Here is a 22,299-nt window from a genome sequence, read left to right as displayed (position 1 = left end):
AGGGAATCAGCTGTGATGAGGGGCCCGGGGGCAGTCACAGAAGATGCAACTAAGGCACAGAGAGGCTACATAATTTGCCCAAGAAATCACCTTGAGCCACCAACAGAGTGTGTCACGTCCCTCTATTTAAAAGTTATGCTAAGCAAGTTAACTTTTTGTAGATTATGTTTATAAACAGATGAGAAATCAAAATACATACAAGGACACACATGAACTCTAAGATGTTCATTAACTCCACTGTTTTGTTTCAATTTGTTTTATTTCTATTAAAAAATTGAGAACCCCTGCAGCCTATATAGCAAAATGTTACTGGGTTTTAAATCCAGAATATAAAGGGGTTATGTCATTACTCAATCTTATATGTATGTTCAGAAGACAAAATGATTTGAAAGTCTCTCTCCCCGCCCCCTACTCACTACTGGCTCTCACCAGAGCTCCCAGATCACACATCTAATACCTTTTCACATTACCCACAGCTGAACTCATCAGTTTTCCCCCAGAACTCCCTCTGCAGCTTTCCGTCCTCAGAACACAGCAGGACCATTATTTAACTCATTAATCCACCCAGAAACCTGGGCCTTACTCCATCCTACCTTCACAGACAGCATTGATCCTTTCATTTTAACCATCAAAACATGCCTTCAATCTGTTCGCTTTTACCCACTGACTGTCCTACCGCTCAAGTGGAAGCCACCAACACTGCCCACCTGGACTCACGAGTCTCCCAAGTGGCCCCACAGCCACTCTTCCCTACATTAGACAAATGGGATTGTGTCACTCCCACGCTTTTTGGAATCTTCAGACCCAATTTTCTTAGAAGAAACTTCAATTCCTTCACCTGGTGAAGGTCTTTGCCATGAAACTGTCAGCTCAGGGAGGGCAGGACCCGCCCTCTCCCCTTGGCCCCGCCCTCTGGCAGAGCTTCAGCTTGGGAGGACCTGCTGAGCTAAATCAGCCTGTATTATAAACCTGGTCTTGAGTTCTTAGCAAACAACTTCACTTATCCATACAAATCCAACGTAGATTAGAAAAATTTTAGATGTTGAGCTAGACAATTGATTTGGGGATTTTGCACTGGCAACCTGCAAGTATATGTTCTGATGATTGTGTCTTGTTAAAACCACACAGAGATTAAAGGAGTATTTGTGGAATGTCTTCGGAGTAAAAGGGACTGTACTTTTACAGATTTTATGTTTTATTACATGAACAACCAGGACAGGGTCACAAATGGAAACGCCTCACAAGTGACAGAAGACAGGTGAGACGCATATAGCAACAGGTCACAAAGATGGTAAGAGCAAAGTTGTTTATCCAACCCCCGAAAAAATTCCTCCAAGAACAGAAAACTCACAATTTTGAAAATAAAGTTCTATCATCTAAAGAAAGAAAATAAATAATCCTCTTCATCAGGGTTTCTAGATCTGACTGCAGAGTTATTAGCAGGCCTTACTGAATCCTAGCACAGAAAAATCAGATGGACTAGTGGTGAGTAAGTTCCAGGAAAACGGCAGTAATTCCTCCACTTGAAAGAGGACACACACTCACTTGTTGAAGGTGACTGTAAACCGCATTCTGCAGAAATTCAGAAGATTCAGACACCGCTTCTACATGGTGATGACACGGAAGGACGGCTTGGATGCATGCTTCTAACTGAGTCACCGGCATTCTTACACAGCAGGGTGAAACGGAGGCCCTCAGCCAAGAGCACAGATGTTCCTGTCATGTATCCCAGATCGTGCCTCGGGGACTCAGTAGTCCTGTAGCAGTGCGGCCCCAGGCGAGGACCCGCAGCATGGCCCACGCAAGCAGGAGGGGCACTGTGCTTGAGAAATCCCATCCCCGATGGGGGCAAGACGGGCTGGTGGGGTTGTGTGAACCTATAAATGCTCATAGAAATAAACCTGCATACATTCACGTGATAGAATTAACTGTAGCAGGCTATTTAACAAAATTTCAATTATCAGTGTTAATTTTACCATTCCTTTCCTCTTGTCCCCTGCACTCTGAGACAGGCTTAGGCTCTCTCACACATGCAGCTCTGATGCAATAGTTGTGAATTTATTTTACTTTGCTACAAGTGTTTTCGCTCCCAGTGTCGCTGTGATTGTCGTCTCTTAACACAGTCAGATATCTTCCTGGATCTCTCCCTGTGTTCCTTGCTCCTGCTTCTCAGATCCTGAGATAAAGAACAGGTGAAGGCATATGACTGGGAATGTCAATGAGGACTTGATCAAAGTCCTCAGTGACCCCCTAGGTGAGTGCTGCCCACCCCTTACCTTCGATTCTCAAGGTTCTGCCCAGAGTGACATCCAGACAGGAGAGATTCCTGGGCCCAATTAAGAGCTGTGTGGCTTGGGTGCGGGGAAAGGTGCAGGAGCTGGTTCCGTAGCCGGTCACTTCCATATCTCTGCTACTCTCTCTCCCGAGGCCCCGCTGCCAAGCCCCCAGGCTCCCTGATCTTCTGTCCTTCTCTTCTACTCTAATTCAAGCCCTTTTCCTCTTCCTTTATTCCCTGATTATCCCCAGCTGGAGTGATTTTCCCATCACAAAATCTGAAAAATTTTCCTGCAGCTGAAAAACAGGTCTCCAGAGGTCAATGCCCATATGGTGGTTCCTGAAGAGAGCCCCTGGTTAGGGGGACCCTCACCAACACTCACGGGGCATCAGACATGTTGCAGGGTCGACCACCCCCAACAAGAGTTTTCTGTGACCCCAAAGCACGCACAGCATCCCTGCTCACTAAAGTGTAGTTTTAGTCCTTTATTAAGAAGCAAAAATTTAAAAATTGCTCATGTTTCTTACTAAAATTATTTATGAGGTAGAAAAATTAATTCTAATAGAAAAGAACAAATTTCACTCCATGTTAGATGTGTTCGTCTGACTTTAAATCTGTACCTTGTTTTCTAGGCTCAGACTTGATGTTTTTGCACCTTTTGTAAAAGAATGTTGCCTTTAGCCTGAAATACCCAGGAGGGCCTATTCTCCGGGCTCTGATCTTTAAGGATATTAGCTCTTCTACACTTATGTACAGATGGCAAGTTGCAAAATAGAGAATAACCTTTCTTTTCTTTGGAGGTTATACGGGGGCACCATAATTTGACCCACATGGACAGCTGCAGGAACAAAGGATTCCAAGGAGAAACAATTCGTACAGCAAGAAGTTTGCAACAACCAGCCACATCCCCGCCGCTTTTTAGTATAAAAGGAGACTGAATTCTGCTTTGGGGAAGAGAGTTCTACTGGATATCAATATGCCATTTTCTGGGTCTGCCAGATTTTCAAATAAAGTCACTATTCCTTACTCCAACATCTCATCTCCCGATTTATTGGCCTGTCATGCAGCAAGCAGAACGAGTTTGGACTTGGTAACAAAGTGACTGCATTAGAGGTAGTATGTCTCCACTGTTTCCTCATTTCTAGAATGTCACAACCTATCAGTTTTATATGCTGTTTAACAACACGAACAAAAAACCTATTATACGGAACTGATTCCAAGAAATAAAATTATTTCTACTCCTTCAAACATTTTTTTCTTTTTCTTTTGTTTTGTTATGCTTATTGAAAAGAAAATAAAAGTCAAATCATTTTATTTCACGTATTTTTTAAAGCTACATATTGTAAGTACTACAAAGATATTTAAATTGCAATAAAAATTGTTTATACATTAGTAGAAAGATATATACACAATCAATGCAGATTAGGAAAGGAGTAGATATTTACTAAAAATCCACTGCACATCCAGTCTTTTACAAGCATATCCTGGAATATAAACTCTATTACCCCGGAGTCCCCCACCCCCATTCTCACTGCGGAGTCCCTTAGTAATCAACTACCAAGGCACCAGCATAGAACCATGCAATCACTATTTTAGGTATAAATGAGAGTATTAGCTCATTCAATTCTAAAACAGAAACCTTAAAATAAATACTGAACTTATTTACAGATAATCAAATTTGGACACAAAAAAGTACAATTTCTCCCCCAAGACACAAAGATAATAATTGGTAAAGGCAAGATTTGAACTCATCTGCCTGATTCTAAAAGCTAAGGTGGAAATCCCCTTTGACTTTGGAGGTACAGCAGCACAACCTATCACCCTATCTTTGTTCAGATCGAGCTTTAGACAGCCTGAGACAGCACCCCATTCCTATGGAACTCGAGGGCAAACAATAACAATAAGGATTTTATATTCAGTATTTTCTTAAGTCTCAATTATATAAAGTGTCAGCAGATCAGCAGAAAACTCTGGGAAATATGAGTGGCTCCAGAGCTTTTTGCTGATAAGAAACTCATTCTATCAGGACAGAGTGACCTTCCCATGAGAGGCCTCATGGACATAAACTAAAGGCAGCTGAGCAACGAAAACTAGCAAGAACATGGAACTCAAGCAAGAAGGATGCCTGCCATCCCCTGCCCAGTTGCCTCTTCACCCACGTGGACAAGATGGCAGAAGATCCAGGTTCTTGTCCAAGTGACAACAAAATGGATTCTCACCCATGAAATGTTATGACTCTATGCTGTCTTAAGTCCTTTACAACTAAAATATGATGACACCAATATCTCAGCAGAATGTCTATGTCTCCACTTTCTCTCTTCTATTAGGAGACTATATCTATGGCTACAAAGCCGAAATTCAATTAAAAACACCATGCACGAAGCCTGGTGAAAGTCTGTGTAAGAGACATTGTTCTCACGCTCAGTGAGTGAAAACTCAGAAAAAGTGGTCCTTCTCCCTCTGCAAGTGGGAGGTAGCCTGATTGTGTGTGTGTGTGTGTGTGCGCGCACACGTGTGTGTGTGTAAATCAAATACAACGTATTCTGGGATATGCACAGTTTTTTTTATGTTATTATTATTTCGTGAGAATGAGCCTACCTTTAAATTAATTTGAATCTATTATTCTGAGAGAGTCTCAGGCTCTTTTGGTGGAGGATGGGAAAGGGGAAAGGAAAGGAGGAAAGAAGTAAATGAAGCAAAGCTGTAAGAGTACTGCTAGGGAAAGGCAAGACATTAATTTTGTTCCTACTTGCATCACACACAAATTAGGGACTGGCTTTCCCCCATGTCTTGTCAAGCACTGAGTTGCAGAAGAACAGGCAACAGCCCTTTTCTCACTGAGCTTGTGACTGTACGTGACATCTTATAGACACAAATTATTTAACCTGATCAAACACTCTAGCAGCAGGATGTAATTCTCCTACTTTGAGAGACAAGGAAACAGGAAGTGAAAGAGGGTATATAGCTTGACCAAAGTCAGAGGACAAGTAAACTAAAGAGGATGAATTCAAACTCAGATCTGAACGCAGAGTCTGATCTTCCCACTACTAGGGCTGGAAAATCCTTAACACATAGGGTCCCCAGCTCCTCTGCATTGTTCCTGGCACCAAGCATTTCCCATGGCGATGGTCTCCAGTTCTCAGAAACAGCGCTCTGTGCAGCCAATAACCTCCATTCGACCTTGATCATCTACCTGCCACGCCCACCAGGCTTCACCATATAGGCAGGAAAGCTGGCTTTCAAGTGCATACAAAGCCACCCCTGGTCTAACCTGGACTCTTCAGCAGCTTTTCCAACGTAAAGGCAGCCATGAAAGTGCTCACAGTTTGTACATGAGCCACACTACCTCTCTCCATCTGTCTCCCCACCTATACTACTTAGCTATGACCATTTTGAGAATCTTGGAAACAAATTTTTAAAAACAGAAAAGAAAGGATTCTGTAACAAGTACTTAATACTTACAATTTTAAATGAGAAGTTACAAAGTGAGTATTTACAAACCGAATCTGCCTTCCTAGGTGTCAGTTTTAACAGTTAAAAAATATAATAGCAAAAATTTCTCACTTAAAAAATTAACAAAAACATCAACAATAATCTGGGATAAACTCAAAAACAATGCCCATGTTGTATATGGAGGAAGTACAGGACTGTACTGAGGGGTAAAGTAAGAAGTATGAAAGTAGAGACATCAACTTTTTGTATGGAGGAAAGCAGTTTTGTAAAGATGTACGTTCTCCTAAAGATAATTCAAAATTACTAAAAAATCTCATGACAACACTTATCCTTTTTTTAACTTGAAAAAATTATATTAGAATTCTTCAGGAAAAATGAAGTCATAATAGTAGCAAAGAAAAATAGGGATCGAAAAGCAAATCAAAAAATTGCACTGTCAGATATTAAATAAATTTTTACAATATGTAAGATATAGTGCTAGAGTAAGAAAGTAAGATTGACAGAAATAAATCATGAGCTCAAAAAGAGACTCTAGTGTACATAAGTATTTTTTACAGGTGTGATTTCAAATTAAAAAGCAAAGTATGAATTCAATAATTGTCTTGGTACAATCAGAAAATCCCTGGAAATAACAAATTCTTTTCCAGTCATAATGACCACAAGAAAAGTTACTGAAAGTGATGTAAATATTAGAAAGTACTAATAAGAGCAAATACAACTCTTTGCTCATATCAATTCAGCTTCTCCTCACTGTAACAAGTACCATTATCATCTCCATCTTAGAGATTAAAAAAACCTACAGAAGAAATTTATACCATTATAAGAAAGCATTTCTAAGAATAATATCAAGAATAAAACCCAAAAAGAAAACATTTACTATCTAAAGGTTATTTTAGGCCACAACAAAAATGAACCTACTGAACAAAATGAAAGGCAAAAAATGACAAGGGAAAGCTCTGTGATACATGTTGATGAAGACAAGGGGCTAATGTTCATAATATACATAGAGCTGTCACAAAGCAACAAGAAGCTCCCTCACTGAAATATTTGCAAAGGACAAAGGGATCATTCACTTTTTAAAAGTTAGGTGGCTAATGAGTGAAAAATGCTCAATACCACACTGGTCATAAAGTGCAAACTAAAACAATGAAAATCATTTTGCTCATCATATTGCCAAATATTTGTAAAATATATTCCAGCTAGTGTCCATTTTTGAGACAACAAACTGGGAGTGATCTTTTGGAGGACGACATGTCAATGGATATATAAACCCTGGAAAACGTGTGTACACACAGGCTGAACTTCACTTTTAGGAATCGTTTCATTTACAAAAAGAATCAGTTCAAAAAGATGTACTCATCAGAGCATTTACACAGCACTGTTTACATTGGTGGGAAGAAAAGCTGAAGTGGAATCATACCCAGCGATAGAGAATTGGTTACAAAATTTATTCTACATCTTTTCATTCCCCACAGGAGAAGGAATTTCTAGATTCACTTGAAAGGAGCCTGGGATTTATGTAGTTGTCACATCAAAGGACTAAATTTCCAGAAACCTTAACTAAAGGAATACTCATACAAGATCACAGGAATGTTTGTACAAGAAGGATGCCAGTCAGACACCCTTTCTGACAGTGGAAAATGGAGAAAACTTAAGTGTCCACCATCAAGACAATGATGCGGTAAATCACGGTGAGCTGTGGCCACTGAAGTTCCGGTGTTTCAGCGTGGTCCAAGGCCTTGTCCACAGTTCTCTCCCACGAAAGGTGTCCTTACACAAGAGACCAAACCTGCACATCAGGAGACCCCTTTACTCTATCTGAAAGGACCGGGTGAGTCTGGAGGGAGAGGACGTCTGTGATATATACCTTAGTGAATAAACCGAGCTGCAGAAAACATATAGTATGGCCTTATTTTTCAATAAAGCTTATATACACACACATATACATAGATTACTCATATACATTTATGTATGTGTATATATATATGACATAGGCCTAAAGGTCATGAAATATATACTCCACATTGTCAGCAGTTTTTACTCTCAGGAATAAAGGGGAAGGGAAGTAGGGGACTTTCGGTACCACCACAGTTCTCTTTTCAGTATTCCAGTTAAGTTTACTTGGAATTTAAAAGTTTACTTAAGTCCAAGGTAAAATGGACGGGGATTCCACAACACAGAATGCTATAATGGTCATTAAAAATCATGCCAGCAGAGATAGAATACTGTAAAAAAAATTGTAATAAGCCGAATGGAAAATGGAGGTCTCCATACAGCAAACAGGAACACAGTGCTCGCTGGTTTTTATGACAGAGTTAATACACACTGATGAAAAGAACAGAAAATAGATTTTAAAGTGTTAATTATTATCTCTGAATACTGGGAAAAGGATAGACCCTTTTGACCCTTTTTTCAGACTTTTATATTTAATACACATTATTTTTCATCTGAAAAATGCATTTTTAGATGTCTAGTGCCACACATTGGAAAAAATACATGAGTACTTACAGAAACAAATAACTAGGAGACACCGCAGCACCATCACACAGTTCAGAATGGGTGATCCTGAATAACACCACGCAGTTACATAAGGACCCAAAAAGTGAAAGCACCCGCTGTAACAGGGTGCGGCCCCCTTCTATTTGTCAGTTGTGTCTTCAGGGCACTGACCACTTGGCACTGACTGCGCATGCGCAGGAGGGCCAGCGATCCTCTCTGGGTTCTGCGAGAGAAGGTGGGACAGCGAGGGAGGGAGAAGATGGGAGTGGGTGGAGCAGAGGGGAAAAGTGGAGGGATACAGATGGACAGGATGAGCAGAGACTAGGGAGGGATATGGAGAGGGGAGGGTGGTAGCGGTGTTGGAGAGAAAAAGCTTTACCTCTGGGGCACCCAGAGGTGGCAGACGAGCCTCTGTACCATTCTGTAACCCTTCAAGTCCCGCAGCTCAAGTTTTACCTCCCTGATCCAGCCCTCCAACCGATGCTTCTGCAGAAGCCCTATGGGGATCACACCCATTGCCCCCACGCGGACCTGGGTTTTCTCTTGCTCTGAGAACCAAGCACCCGCAGGTGTTGTCGCTCAGAACTACCTTGGGAAAGGTACATATTCCCCTTTTACACGCTGGGAAACAGGCAGGCAGGATCACTGCCTTAGCTCCACTATCCCAGGTGTTGGGCTGGCGGGGAGCGGGATGGTACAAGATCAGAGCCCCAGACAGAGCAGACTGCCTGAGTGTTGGTGCATAGTCCCCATCCCTCCTGGGTAAACCATACCCAACCCTAGTGGAAACATCAAGGGCTCGCAGTGGTTCCCTGGGTGTGGGAGAGCTGTCCTCATGTGAAGGAAAAGTCCAGCTGGGCTAACAAGCTAAGTCACAAATCTAAGTGTGATAAGTGTCGGTTTACTGATCTAAATTCTGCTGGGCTATCTCATATATCTGAAGTTTAGTGTCAGTTTATTGGGCTAACAACCTAACTCGTAATTCCAAGCTCAACAAGTGTCAGTAATGTGATCTATTACAAATTGATAAGCTCCAGCGTACTGATTCCTTGCTTTTTGTTCTTTGAGCCTTATTGGCTAATTCCCCCTTACTTGTAATTAAGCCTTTAAAACCTCATGTGCACGTCTTGGAGGTGCTCAGAACTTCGGAGCAGGAGCCCCTCTGAGCCCACCGGCATAATACTTCTGAGTACACCCAACACCCCGATTGGTGCTTTTCTTGGCTGGCCTGTTTCCATAACACTCAGCTCCAGTGCCCAGCTTTCTAGGTAGATAGGAGTGTTACCAAGTCGAAATTCTTTCTCCTCAGTGCAGGACAGGACAATAAGTTGGGAGACCAGATGTTGGGGCACGGAATAGCAAGTTTCTGTAGACCTAGATGGCAAACTAATGTCCTGGAAAACCATCTCCCCAAGTCACAATTCAGGCTCCTTTCCTGTGTGCTTGGTTGTTGCAAACTTCTTAGTGTAGGGATTCCTTCTTCTTAGAATCCTTTGTTCTTGCAGCTATCTGCGTGGGTCAGATCCCTGCAATCCTCCAACAAAACAAAAGTTATTTTCTATTATGCAATTTGCTATCTTTTAATGAATGAAAGTGTTAAATATCCTTAAAGGTCAGAGCCTTCAGAATAGGATCTCCTGTTTATTTCAGGCTCTAGGCAACATTGTTTTACAAGCAAGATGAAGCCTAGGAGACAGAGCATAGGGTTAAATTCAAAGGAACAGATCTAATATGGAGTCAGATTTGTTCTTTTCTATTACCCGGCCAGAAGCCACTTGAGGATTTAAATCCCTTTAAGTTAAAAATAACTAAAATTTTAAACTAATTTAAATACATAGGTGGGAATGTGCAAAGCATATCTGGAAAAGCACCCAAAGGATAGTAAACAGTGACATTTCCAGAGAAGGCTGAAAGAACAGAGGATGAGGGAAATCTTCTTTCACTTGTGTATTTTGTGCTCTGTTTGAGTTTTTTTTTAACCATTTGCTTGTATTTCTTTTTCACTTAAAAAAAATGTGTAATGGAGCAAAGAGTAACTAGCTTAGCAAATAGACCAGCCATGGAATCACTGAGTCATCACTTTTGATTTAAGCCAGAAAGCATTTATTGACTCTCTCCAATGTGCTCAGTCCTGTTTTAAGACTTCTTTTAATATTATTATTATTATTATTACTACTACTACTACTACTAATATCACAATTACTATTATTACTATTATTTTATGAAATAATAACACTGTTTACCTCACCCCTGCCCATGGCTGGTGGAAAACCAACTGAGTTTTTATTGAGTTGTTTTCCAAGTAGTAGTGATGAGTTTATAAACAGAACACATCTTCAGGGTAAAACAGGCAGAGTGCTTTTCCAGCAGGCCAGACAGCTATGAAGGGTTTTCTACAGAGGCGCCCAGAAGCTGAGAGAGAATGCCTCCAGGGCACTACAAAAAGCTGACCAAACTGTCTTCTCCATGGCACTACTGAAATAGGAAATTACAAATCTGACTCCATATTTGATCTGTACCTTTGACTTTAACAAAGCCAAGTTAATATGCTCCGGTCTTTTCATGGGTTATGATGTCACTTAGGAGATGGACAGGTCAACAAGGAACCACTCTGCCGTGATTACGGAGCTGGGGAAAGGGACGGGCTGCAAGATGTATGATGTAGCGGCAACTGTGCCCGTGCTTCTAGGCAGGTATCCAAAATCACCTCGACAAGGTGTCAAACACTTGTGCCCACGTCCTCATCAACAGACATGTATTAAAGACAAATGGAAACATATAAAAGGCCAATACCCTTGATGGGTACACCGTCCAAAGAGCAAAGTCTCAGTTTGACAACTGGCCATCTCGGTTCCCTGGGATTCATTCTTGAAGAACCTTAAAAACCACTCCTCTGTCCTCAAGAAGTGCTGCATATTTGTCCTATCTTTGGCTCAGGGATGGAGCACGTTCAAGTGAACTTTAATGTCTGCACAGATTTGACAGTCTTTCTCAAGGTTCCCTTGTCCATTCCAAAGAGACCTGAGCTAAGTCCATCCTCCGTAAGATCTATTCCCTCCAGTGACAGCTCATTGAGCCTGCAATTAAAAGCCAAGTGAACAAGACTGTCCTCAGCTAAAATGTTCACCCACCCTTCACTGTTTTCTTAATCTCCTCTCCTGGCTAATTGCAACAGACTAACACCTCCCTCCACCAAGATACCCAACTATGTCATTTTGTCTCCCCAAAGAGAAAGTAAGGTCCATGAAAGAGGAGACAACTACATAGTCACCTCTGAATTCCTAGCATATAGTAATGTCAATAAATAGAACTCAGATTATTGATAGTTTCCTTTAAAACCATTCTGGTTATTTGAATGAGACCTTGGAAGAGAGGTGTTTGCTGTCCAGTATCTTGATCCACAAGACTCTGGAGGCCTTTTTCAGAATGGCTGTTCACTGATTCATTCAAAACACAACTTATCAATCAAGGAGTAGCTGTGGTTTTCTGCCAGGAGGTTGTGGTCACTCTAATGTCAGAACAGCTTTAAACTATATCCTTACTTTGGATTTGTTATTTTTCCCTACTTCCAACAAAATTGACTTTCCTTACTTTCTTGCCTTGAGGAATTTTTTTTCCTCTTTCACCCTTTAGTAAACCAAGATACTCAGGATTGGCTAGGCCCATAATATGATCACCCATCCAACTCCTATTTTGAGAGGCCTGGGGCTCATCTCCTGCCCTCCTGTCAAGGCAACTGAAAATAAGTCCAGAAGCCAAGCAGCACCCCACGGCTTCTAACGCTCACGTATCTCCCAGAATCCCTGCTTTCTCGTTTGTCTTGGCTTCTGAGAATTTCCCCTCACTTTCTTGACAATTAGTTGTGCAGGTTGAAAGATGAGGAAGGAAGGTTTTATTTGTTAATCAGCATTTTATAACACTTGTCTAATGAAGGTTTCTAAGAGTTTCTAGAACCCTCCATTGCCGAGACAGAAACCACACTAGACATTTTCTAAATTTAGCTCTCATGTGCATTTTTTCTTTGCTTTTGTTTTCTTAACTGCTAACAGATATTATTTAATTAAAAAAAAGTAAGGCCCCAAAAAGGATATAACACTGAAGGGGCAAACAAAATTAAAGGGCAAAGACAGAAAAATGGTAACTACTCTACAAAGTTAATATAATACATACACTATGTATCAGATCAGAAAATCTCAGTAACAGCTAATAGAAACATGTCCATGTGGTAAAATTACTCTCCTGTCAGGACATGGCCAACAGAAAATACAATTAAACCAACAGACTAATATCCTAAGTCTGGCAAGGTACAGAACGCTACAATCTAAATGTGTCTACTTCTTGAAATGAGGGAGACTCACCAGCTCTTCTCTGTGGAGCCTGATCCCACGGGAGGAGGGTGAAGTGAGCTCTGTAAGTACCCAATTAGCAAACTGAGTGATGAATAAATAGACGTGAGCTTTGATGACAGAGATGATACTACTATTCATTTGTCCTTTAAAGTATGACTTCACTTTCAGTGATCAATACTTTGGCGTCTTCAGGACTTGAGATTTTAGGAAAATGCACAGCCTGGGCCAAGACCTCCTATTTAAGCTCGTGACACTGCACGTAGATGTTTCAAGGGCACCTCCAACTCCACCTGCAAAGAGCTGTCTTCACGGTGCCCCTCCCGAGCCGTCCTACCCAGGGCCTCTGGTCGGGGGGTAAGGTCTCCCTGCGTTTACCAACTCAGGCCCATCACTCACAGATGCGAATGGACCCCTCCTTCAAGGACCAGATATCCTCAGTCACCGAGTCCCACCACCCTAAACTGACCTACCAGATACTCACTGGCACTCACTCAGCACTGACTCTGTGCTGGAGACCATGCTGCACACTGCACAGTGTATCTCACTGGATCTCCACAACAGTCCTGGGAATTGGGTACATCACTGCTTCAATTGACTAGATAAATTGTTTCACTTCCTTGCCTGTGTCATTCAAACTGACACAGCTACTAAGCCATAAGCATGGGCCTGAAAACCACTTGAAAATTGAACACTGCTACACCTCGCAGCCACCCTACACTGACTCATCACATCACCTCCTGCCAAGCCTTCTAAATGTTTCCAAGCATTCTACAAGACAAATGTGAACTACGAGAGCACCCCACTCTCCTACTTAAAATCTGTCAATGATGGTCCACTGCCCTTAGGAGAAAGCCCCACCGGGCTTGAGCACAGCCTAAGGCCCCAGCATCCGCGTTCCCTGCGTGGCCGCGCCACCTCACCCACCACGCAGCCCTACACATACCGTGTCCAGGACAGGGATGCTGACTCCGCACAACCCAGGGCTTGTCTCACTCGAACAATGATCACTTTCTTCAGTGTTCATCTTCTTCATTGCTGACTCTCACAAAAATGTTTTCTCATGATGAATCAATATCTTTTTCCTTACAAATTCTCATCATTGATAATGAGCTCCCCCCAAAAGAGAGAAGACATAATTCTCAGTCTCCTTATTTGTAAAGTGAGAATAACAAGGAAATATGAGAGGTTTTAAGAGAAATAATATTCATGTGAGGCTGAGGGACAATTCCATCATACAGTAAGCACTCAATATGTACTTACTTAATATTAATAAGAATATATTGCATTCCAGCAACCTTCAATCAATGTTTTATGACATTGTCTAACAGACTACTGACAAACTGTTGGACGAGCCCCTTAGAGCAGATCACCACAAGCATACTGGGAGAGGTAAACGCTGACTCAGTTACAGCTGCAGCCACCCAGCACTACGGGGCGGGGGCAGTTTGCTCAAACTCTTACATGTTGCTTGAGCATTTAGTTCTCGTTATTGAATAAAGACAGGTGTTCTTTAGTCAAATCTCCTGAAACATAAATCTTCAAAAATTGATGCAAATTAGGTTTCAAGTACAACACTCTCACTAGAATTTATCTGAAAATTATAGTCTTAGCTACTCCACACATCAAAAGGGCATTTTCTTAATGTATCTGACTAAATACACTGAAAGGGTTGTTTAAAAGAAATTAAGAAAAAGCCATTCTGAATAAGCTCTCAGTACCATCTGCACAAAGCCCCACCCAAGGGTCTCATTTCTCACTTCCACATATGTGTTTTCAGGTAGCTTAACTTGGGTCTTGGTTTCTTATATCATGGGGCGGGGAATAGTTGTGGATAGATTTATGTAGCAAATATATACCTAGGGTATTTGCTGTGAAGGACTTCTAGAAATAAGAAGATTGATATATAGTCCCACCCATAAGAAACTCAGCCTTTGCATTAAAAATAAAGTGAGAGATACATTTAACAAAAATTTACAAGATTTCTACATTGAACTTTTTGAAGTATCACCTAAATAAATTTTAAAAGATCTACATATATGGAAGACATTCCATTTTCTTGGAATGATTGACAAAATTATTATAAATGTTAAGACTCCTCAAAGTGATCTATATATTCAGTGGAATCCCTATCAAAATTCCAGCTAACTTCTTTGCAAAAATTGAAAAACTGATCCCAAAATTCACATGGACGTGCAAGGGGCCCAGGACAGCAAAAACAACCTTGAAAAAGAAGAATAAAGTTGGAGGACTCACTTTAAAGTGTACTAAAATGCTATAGTACTAAGTCAGTATGATACTGGCATAAGTGTGGATAAATATAGCTAAGAGACACAATAAAAACCCACGGGGAAAACTTACATTTACAGACAGTTTTCCACTAGGGGGCCAAAAACACTCCATTGAAAGAATAGTCTATTCAACAAATGGTTCAGGGACAGCTGGGTGTCTGCAGGCAAAAGAATCAATCTGGAATCTGAACACACATATTTTATATAACAAATAAAATTAATTCAAAATAGATCACAGACAGAAATGTAAAAATTAAACCTATACACTTTCTAAAAGAAAACACAGTATAAATTTTTGTGGGCCTAGGATAAGCTTTTGGTTCATAGATACAAAACCAAGAGCACAAATGATAGAAGAAAAAAGCAGATAAACTGGACTTCATCAAAATTAAAACCTTTTCCTTACAAAGGACATCATCAAGAAAGTGAAATGACAGGGAAAATGGGTATCTCAAGTGAGAGAGTGCATGCTTAACAAGAAAAATAAAATAAATCATTACATAACTACCTCCCCTGTAAAGAAATTGTTTTAATGTTTAAAAAAAATATAGTGAAAGGACAATGTGCAGAATAGATGAAAAATTTTGTAAAGCATTTATCTAATAAGAGAGTAGTATCCAGGATATATAACGAATGCTTTCAACTGAACAATACAAGGAAATAAGCCCAATTTTTAAATTTACCACGAATTTAAATAGATATACAAATGGCCAATAAGCATATGAAAAGATGCTCAGCATCACTAGGGAAATCAAAAACAAAATGAGATCTCATTTTACACCCACTAAGATGGTTATAACCAAAACATGGACAATAACAAATGTCATTCAGGAGGCAGAGTGACCTCTTATGCGGCCAGAGGAAAGGGGCAATGGTGCAGCTTCTTTGGAGAAGTCTGGTATTTCCTCAAAAGCTTAGAGTTATATGGCTCAGCAATTCCACTCCTATATGTAGAGTCATCCCTCAATAACCTTGGGTGGTTGGTTTCAGGAACCCCACACCCTGGATACCATAATCCAGGGATGTTCGAGTCCCTTTACAATCAGTCATCTGGATCCATGTAGTGGAAACTACAGATATGGCGGGCCAAATGTACAGCCAACAGAATGAAAGCATATTCTCATAAAAAATTTCACATCAATATTCATAGCAGTATCATTTAGAGTAGCCAAAAGTTACTAACAATATCCACCCATCAATGAACGGATAAACAAAATTATCAAGAATAGGCCCACAAGCTTTTGGTCATTGAAACTTTGACAAAGGAGGTCAGAGCATAGAATGGAGTAAAGACAGCCTCTTCAGCAAGTGGTGTAGGGAAAACTGAACAGCTGAATGTAAATCATTGAAGTTAGACTACTTCCTCACAGCATGCACAAAAATGAATTCAAAATGTGTTAAAGACTTAAACATGTAGACAAGATAGTATAAACCTCTTAGAAACAACCATAGGCAAAACATCTGACATACATCTCAGCAATGTTTTCCTAGAGCAGTCTACTCAAGCAATAGAAAAACAACCAAAAATATACAAGAGGGATCTAATTAAACTTACAAACTTTTACACAGCTAAGAAAACAGTAAGCAAAACAAAAAGACAACCAACCTATGGAATGGGAGAAAATATTTGCAATAAATGAAACTGCTAGGGGCTTAATTCCCAGAATATGTAAACAGCTTTTATACTTCATAAGAAAAACAAACAAACAATTCAATTCAAAAATTTACGGAAGTCCTAAAGCAACATTTCTCCAATGAAGACGTACAAGTGGCCAGTAGGCACATGAAAAATTGTTCAATATCATTATCAGAGAAATGCAAATCAAAACTGCAATCAAGTGTCACCTCTCACCAGTCAGAATAGCCATCTTTCAGAAGTTCACTGACAATAAATACTGGAGAGGCTGCGGAAAATTGGGAACCCTCCTACACTGTGGTGGGAATGCAGTTTGGTGGAGCCATTGTGGAAACCTGTATAGATGTTCCTCTAAAGACAAAATATTGACCTCCCATATGAACTAGCAATTCCACTCCTGGGCATATATCCAGAAGGAACCCTAATTCAAAAAGACACCTACACCCCAATCTTCACAGCAGCACTATTTACAATAGCAAGACATGGAAACAACCGAAATGTCCACTGACAGATGGCTGGATAAAGAGGTTGTAGCATATTTGTCCAATAGACTACTATTCAGCCATAAAATAATAATAAAATAATGCAATTTGTAGCAACATCAATGGACATGGAAAATGTCATTCTAAGTGAAGTAAGCCAGAAAGAGAAAGGAAAATACCATATGAGATTGCTCACATGTGGAATCTAAAAAAAAAGAAAGAAAGAAAAAAGAATATCTACAGAACAGAAACAGACACAGAGACTTAGAAACCAAACTATGGTAACCAGTGGGGAGAGGGTGTGGGAAGGAATAAATTGGGAGTTCAAGATTTGCAGATACTGAGTATGTAAAGAATAAACAGCAAGTTTATACTGTATAGCACAGGAGAATATATTTAATATCTTATAGTAACTTATGTTTAAAAAGAGTATGAAAATGACTACAGGTATGTTCCTATTTAACTGAAGTGTTGTGCTGTACACAAGAAACTGACACAACATTATAAACTAACAAGACTTCAATGAAAATATTTTTAAATAGACCAAAAACGAAAAAAAATTGAAAATGATATTATCAAACAAAAAGAATAAAGAACTGATTCAGGCTACAATATGGATGAACCTTGAAACTTAATGCTAAAATAAGCCAGACACAGAAAGCCAAATAGTGCCCTTTAAAGTGAACTCTATCTAAGCACTTATTTTACTACTCCTGTAAATTTTCCAGAGATTTGAAATCTATCAATATCAAAATAAAATGTATTATACATTGAAAACTTAAAACGCTTCCTCACAGGAGGGCTTTTATTATTAAATGCAGAAACGCATATAAAGCTCTTGGAAAAACACTTTGCACCTCCACACAAAATCACTGCTGTCACTGCCACTCAGAGGGTGGTGCCAGCACTGATGAGAGCTGCCTCCACTCGCTCCCGTGCAGACAGTTGTGAAGGCCTGAGCTCTGACAGGCAGGATGAGCGTGAACCTGGGTCAGACCCAGCCACGTCCCAGGCTCTGCGTTACCCAACTTTCTTATACAAACTGCAACATGTAATGTAAACACGCTACATGGATGTATCTTACAACACAGGGAATACAGACAATGTTTTACAGTAACTATAAATGGAGCATCTATTGTAAACCTGAAACTAATATCATATTTTAAATCAGCTATATTTTTATAAAATATTAAAAAATATTTTTAAATGCTATTACTTTAATATTCAATTCAGTTTTTAAGTAACTACTAAACAGATCAGAATGTATAAAACATTTAATTGTGCTGTTTGTTTACATATTTATTCACATTCAGCCTCTTGCTAAAAGAGAATTTAAACAATTCTTTTATAAACAGCTTAAGAACCATAACAACAAAAAGGCAAAACGGAGAGTGAAGAGAAAATGGATATTCAATACTTAAATGAAGCCAGGGGGAGATAAACTCATAAAAATGGATTCCATGAAGTCAGGGCAAGTGTTAAAGGCTGACTAGAAATTCAGCTGTAGGATTCTTGGCAGCTAAACCAAAAAGAAAAGATGATGGGGCGGGTGGTAGAGCGTGTGCTTAGCGTGCACGGGGTCCTGGGTTGAAGCCCCAGGGCTTCCACTAACAGATAAATACATCTAATTACCTGCCCCCCAAAAGAGCCCCAAAGAAAAGAAAAAGAGAAATATCTTTCCCAAAGAACCCTGATATTAAATTTGGATTAAATATTTAAAAAAAGATAAAAAGAAAAATACAAAAGATAAGTGACACTGTGAAGGAAAACCCCAGCTGGGCTAACAAGCTAAGTCACAAATCTAAGTGTGATAAGTGTCGGTTTAGTGATGTAAGTTTTGCTGGGCTACCTGGTAAATCTGAAGTTTAGTGTCAGTTTACTGGGCTAAGAAGCTAACCCGAAAATCCAAGGTCAACATTTGTCAGTAACGGGATCTGTTCCAAATTGATAAGCTTCAGTGTACTGATTCCTTGCTTTTTGTTGTTTGAGCCTTATTGGCTAATAGCCCCATACTTGTAATTAATCCTATAAAACCTCATGTGCACATCTTGGAGGTGCTCAGAGCTTTGGAAAAGAAACCTCTCTGAGCCTGCCAGCGTAATAAATCTCAGTACTCCAACCCTCTGTGTGATTCTTGTTTCTTGGCTGGCCTGTTGTTTCCATAACAACACAAGGGATAATGCCCGTGAGATAAATCTGGGGAGGCTGCTGGCAGATCCCCATGTCTCACGTGAGAAAATCTGAAACATCCTTCTCACCACTCAGAGTCATCATAAGCCCACCCCACAGTTCCCGCCCTTAAATGCAGGAGCACGGTTAGGGCCCAGCCTTTACTGTCTTTGTGTCATCACAGTGATACAGGATGGAAGGGGGAAGAGCACAGCCATTCAAGGAAGGCCACAGCAATTGACATCAAAATGGTGAAGCATTCAACCCCCAAAAGGCCTTGAGGCTCAGGATGAAGAGATTTAACTTCTAGCAGATCTTGAGATTCAGTAAACACCCATTGTAATAGTAACGTGGTGAATAACATGCCCCAGGCACATGGCAGTCCCAATGATAGCCACAAAATGTCAAAGGGTGGGAAATGGCCAACTCCCTGGGAATCCCAGCCCCTTGCCCTAGGGCTGGTCCTTCTACTTATTAGCATATGAAACCACCAAGCCCAAGAAAACAAGCAACACAGCGCCACCTCGCGGTCACCACTCTCTCTCCCTCTTTGGAGAAGGCCCACACTCTGTCTGTGGAGTGTGTACCTACTTCTAATCTGTGCATCAAACCCCCACACCTCGTGACGTTTCTCTTGCATTTCAATGTATCTCTCTGAATATATATACCTTTACTCAACACTGGCTTGCTCTTGAATTCTTTACTGCATGAAGTCAAAGAACAAAATCTGTTGGGGCACATCCCAGGGGCTAAACGAAAGCGTGGGGCACAGCCCTTCTCATGCCCAACGCTTTTTATTCTTGTATCAACAGGACTGGGCTGTGAAGCGAGGTCTGAGTCCCCAGCTAAGGGACAGAACCAGCCTCCAGGGCTCCAATTTGCGGGCAGCCTCTCGCCAGCTTGGGCCTTGGGGTCTGCCAGGATCTCTGTGTTTCTCTGTTGTGCTGACTCCCCAGCCAGACAGCGTAATCCTAGGCCTGTCCCCACAAAACCCTTCTCTCCAAAATACAAGCACATCATGTCACAATCCTCTTGTTCAACCAGGAAATGTTCAGCCCACTTTTTTCTCCCCAATAAAGTACCCAGCTGTCCTCCCTCCCGTCACATCACTTCTTTATTTGTGAGAACTCTGCACTCGCCACACCCCATCCTGAACACAGGTGTCTTGTTGGCTGTGACCGAGATGTTTCTTTCTCAAACAGCCTGCGTCCTTTCACTTTCCCCTTGTTACCTTAAAAAAGCCTTTCCTGAGTCACCCACCCCTCTGATTATGAACTCACAATGTGCTGAGGTTGCAGTCACTGTGCATACATCCCAGTTTTGGTTAGGTTTCCATCGCAAGATCTTCATTACGGAGCTGCATCAAGAAGTTTAAAGAGGCTATTCTTACATCTGAGTGGAGGAGCCTGCAAAAAATTTAAATGGCTTTGAAGAGAGAGTTAACCAGGGACAGAGATGTCGCGGGTCCTAGTCAAAAGTGTCATGAGGAAAAATGTTCTCCCAAGGCTCAGAGTGGCTTCTGAACACGGAGTCGGCAGGGAGGAGGTGACAGGCAGTGAGTAGGGTGAATGATACAGGTTACGCTCCCCCAGCTGGGGAAGAATAGGTTTTTTCCAGTTTTCCATACAATTTCTTACTACCTTTTTCTATTATTGCCACATACCATTTCCAACGAATTAAGCATATCAATGTCAGTCATTTGGGCCACTTGGGAGAAGCTACACGATGCCATTCACAGGGCTGGGGCATGACAGCCACACCAGTCTAGATTGAAAGAACAGTTGGGGTATTTGCAAGGTAATCACGGGCATGCAGCAAACTCCCCGGGTTCAATGACCTCATCTCAAAGCTGGGGTCAATAAAACTTCCAAGCAATGTGCGTGATGATTATGGCCCACATCTGTTTACTAGGTAAGTGCCCGTGAAAGCTGCCACTTAATGGGGAATGAGTACGATCAATATGGCCCTGTCTACCTACCCACACGCGCCCTGCCTTCCTACCTTGCTGCAACAGCAGAGCTTGTTTAGCTGAGATGAACGCACCCAGACCAGCCCAGAAGGGAAAGCTCACAGCTCTGCACGGCGAGACGTGTTCCTTTCCTTCTCTGGGCTGATCACAGTTTGCTGTCGTCTATTTTTATGTTTATCCCTTTTGTAACTGCCTCTCCTCCGGAGTTTTTGCTCAAGCAGCACAGGGCCAGGGGTGTCTTGCGGCCTGCTGGATATTCTGGGCAGGGAAACAGCCAAATCCATTTCTGGCTCTGGTGCTGAACGGAGAGAGCAGAAGGCCCAGGGGCCCATGCTGAACCGAGGCCACTGAACCCAAAATTATGGTCTGAATTTGGGCAAATTACACAGTCTTCTTTACCCTGAGATTCCTCATCTGTCCATGAAAATAACTGCCCATGTCACACAGAGTTACAAGTATTAAAGGAAATCAGCAAATTCACAACCTAGCCAAGGGGCTACAAGTGCATCCTCAACAGACAAATGCTGCCTTTACGGCTCTGACACACGCTAAGCGGGGCGGCCCCACACAGTTAACACTGCTAAGTGCCAGCGTGTTAAATGCTTCATGTGTGCTATAATACTCTTTAGATCTTACAACAATCCCAGGATGAAACGAATATTATCATGCCAATTTCACAGATTCACCAACAGGTTAAGAGAGTATGCATTCTGTTCCAAGGCCCTATGTTGAAGAAATGGCGATTTAAACCGGAATCTGGGCCCAGGCCTTGGCTCCATCTCTCTCCCATCCACCTGACCACTTGCCTATGAATTCCACCTGTCCAATATACAAGTTTGCAGCCGGCCATCTCTTAAATGCAATGTGTGCCACCATTTGTCAATGTTGTTTAATTACCATAAAATGTTCTCAGAAACCACTACAGTAAAGAAAGGTGGACTTAAGGAATTCTGCATTGCGTTCTCCTGTAATGTGCAGAATCCCTTCCCTACACCTCCAAATCCAAGTATATGCTTCCTCCATGTTTATGTTTGCCCACGGCTTATTAAAGCAGAAGGTATCTGCAGTAATTCCATCTCGGTTGCTTTCCAAGGTTGCAGATTATCCATAATCGGTCTGTGAACGAAAATACTACAATGTGATTGAGAATACTGCAACCATGTCAGTAAACAAAGAATA

General features: G+C 41.2%; 1 protein-coding gene and 1 long non-coding RNA gene across 2 annotated transcripts in view; both read right to left on the bottom strand.

Annotated features, from left to right (window-relative positions):
* Positions 1–22,299, bottom strand: part of LOC140699575 (trafficking protein particle complex subunit 9-like) — a 133,737-nt gene that overhangs the window by 69,826 nt on the left and 41,612 nt on the right. The window lies entirely within an intron of this gene.
* LOC140699604 (uncharacterized) lies at positions 1,987–21,381 on the bottom strand. The gene is made up of 3 exons (XR_012077814.1): positions 21,153–21,381; positions 20,432–20,557; positions 1,987–2,176 (listed from the first exon to the last, which is right to left on the bottom strand). It is a non-coding gene; the product is annotated as an uncharacterized lncRNA (long non-coding RNA).

The sequence above is a fragment of the Vicugna pacos genome, chromosome 11 (genome assembly GCF_048564905.1).
Source record: "Vicugna pacos chromosome 11, VicPac4, whole genome shotgun sequence".
NCBI lineage: Eukaryota > Metazoa > Chordata > Mammalia > Artiodactyla > Camelidae > Vicugna > Vicugna pacos.
Note: the sequence above shows the minus strand (reverse complement) of the source record. Positions and strands in the feature narration are given on the sequence as shown.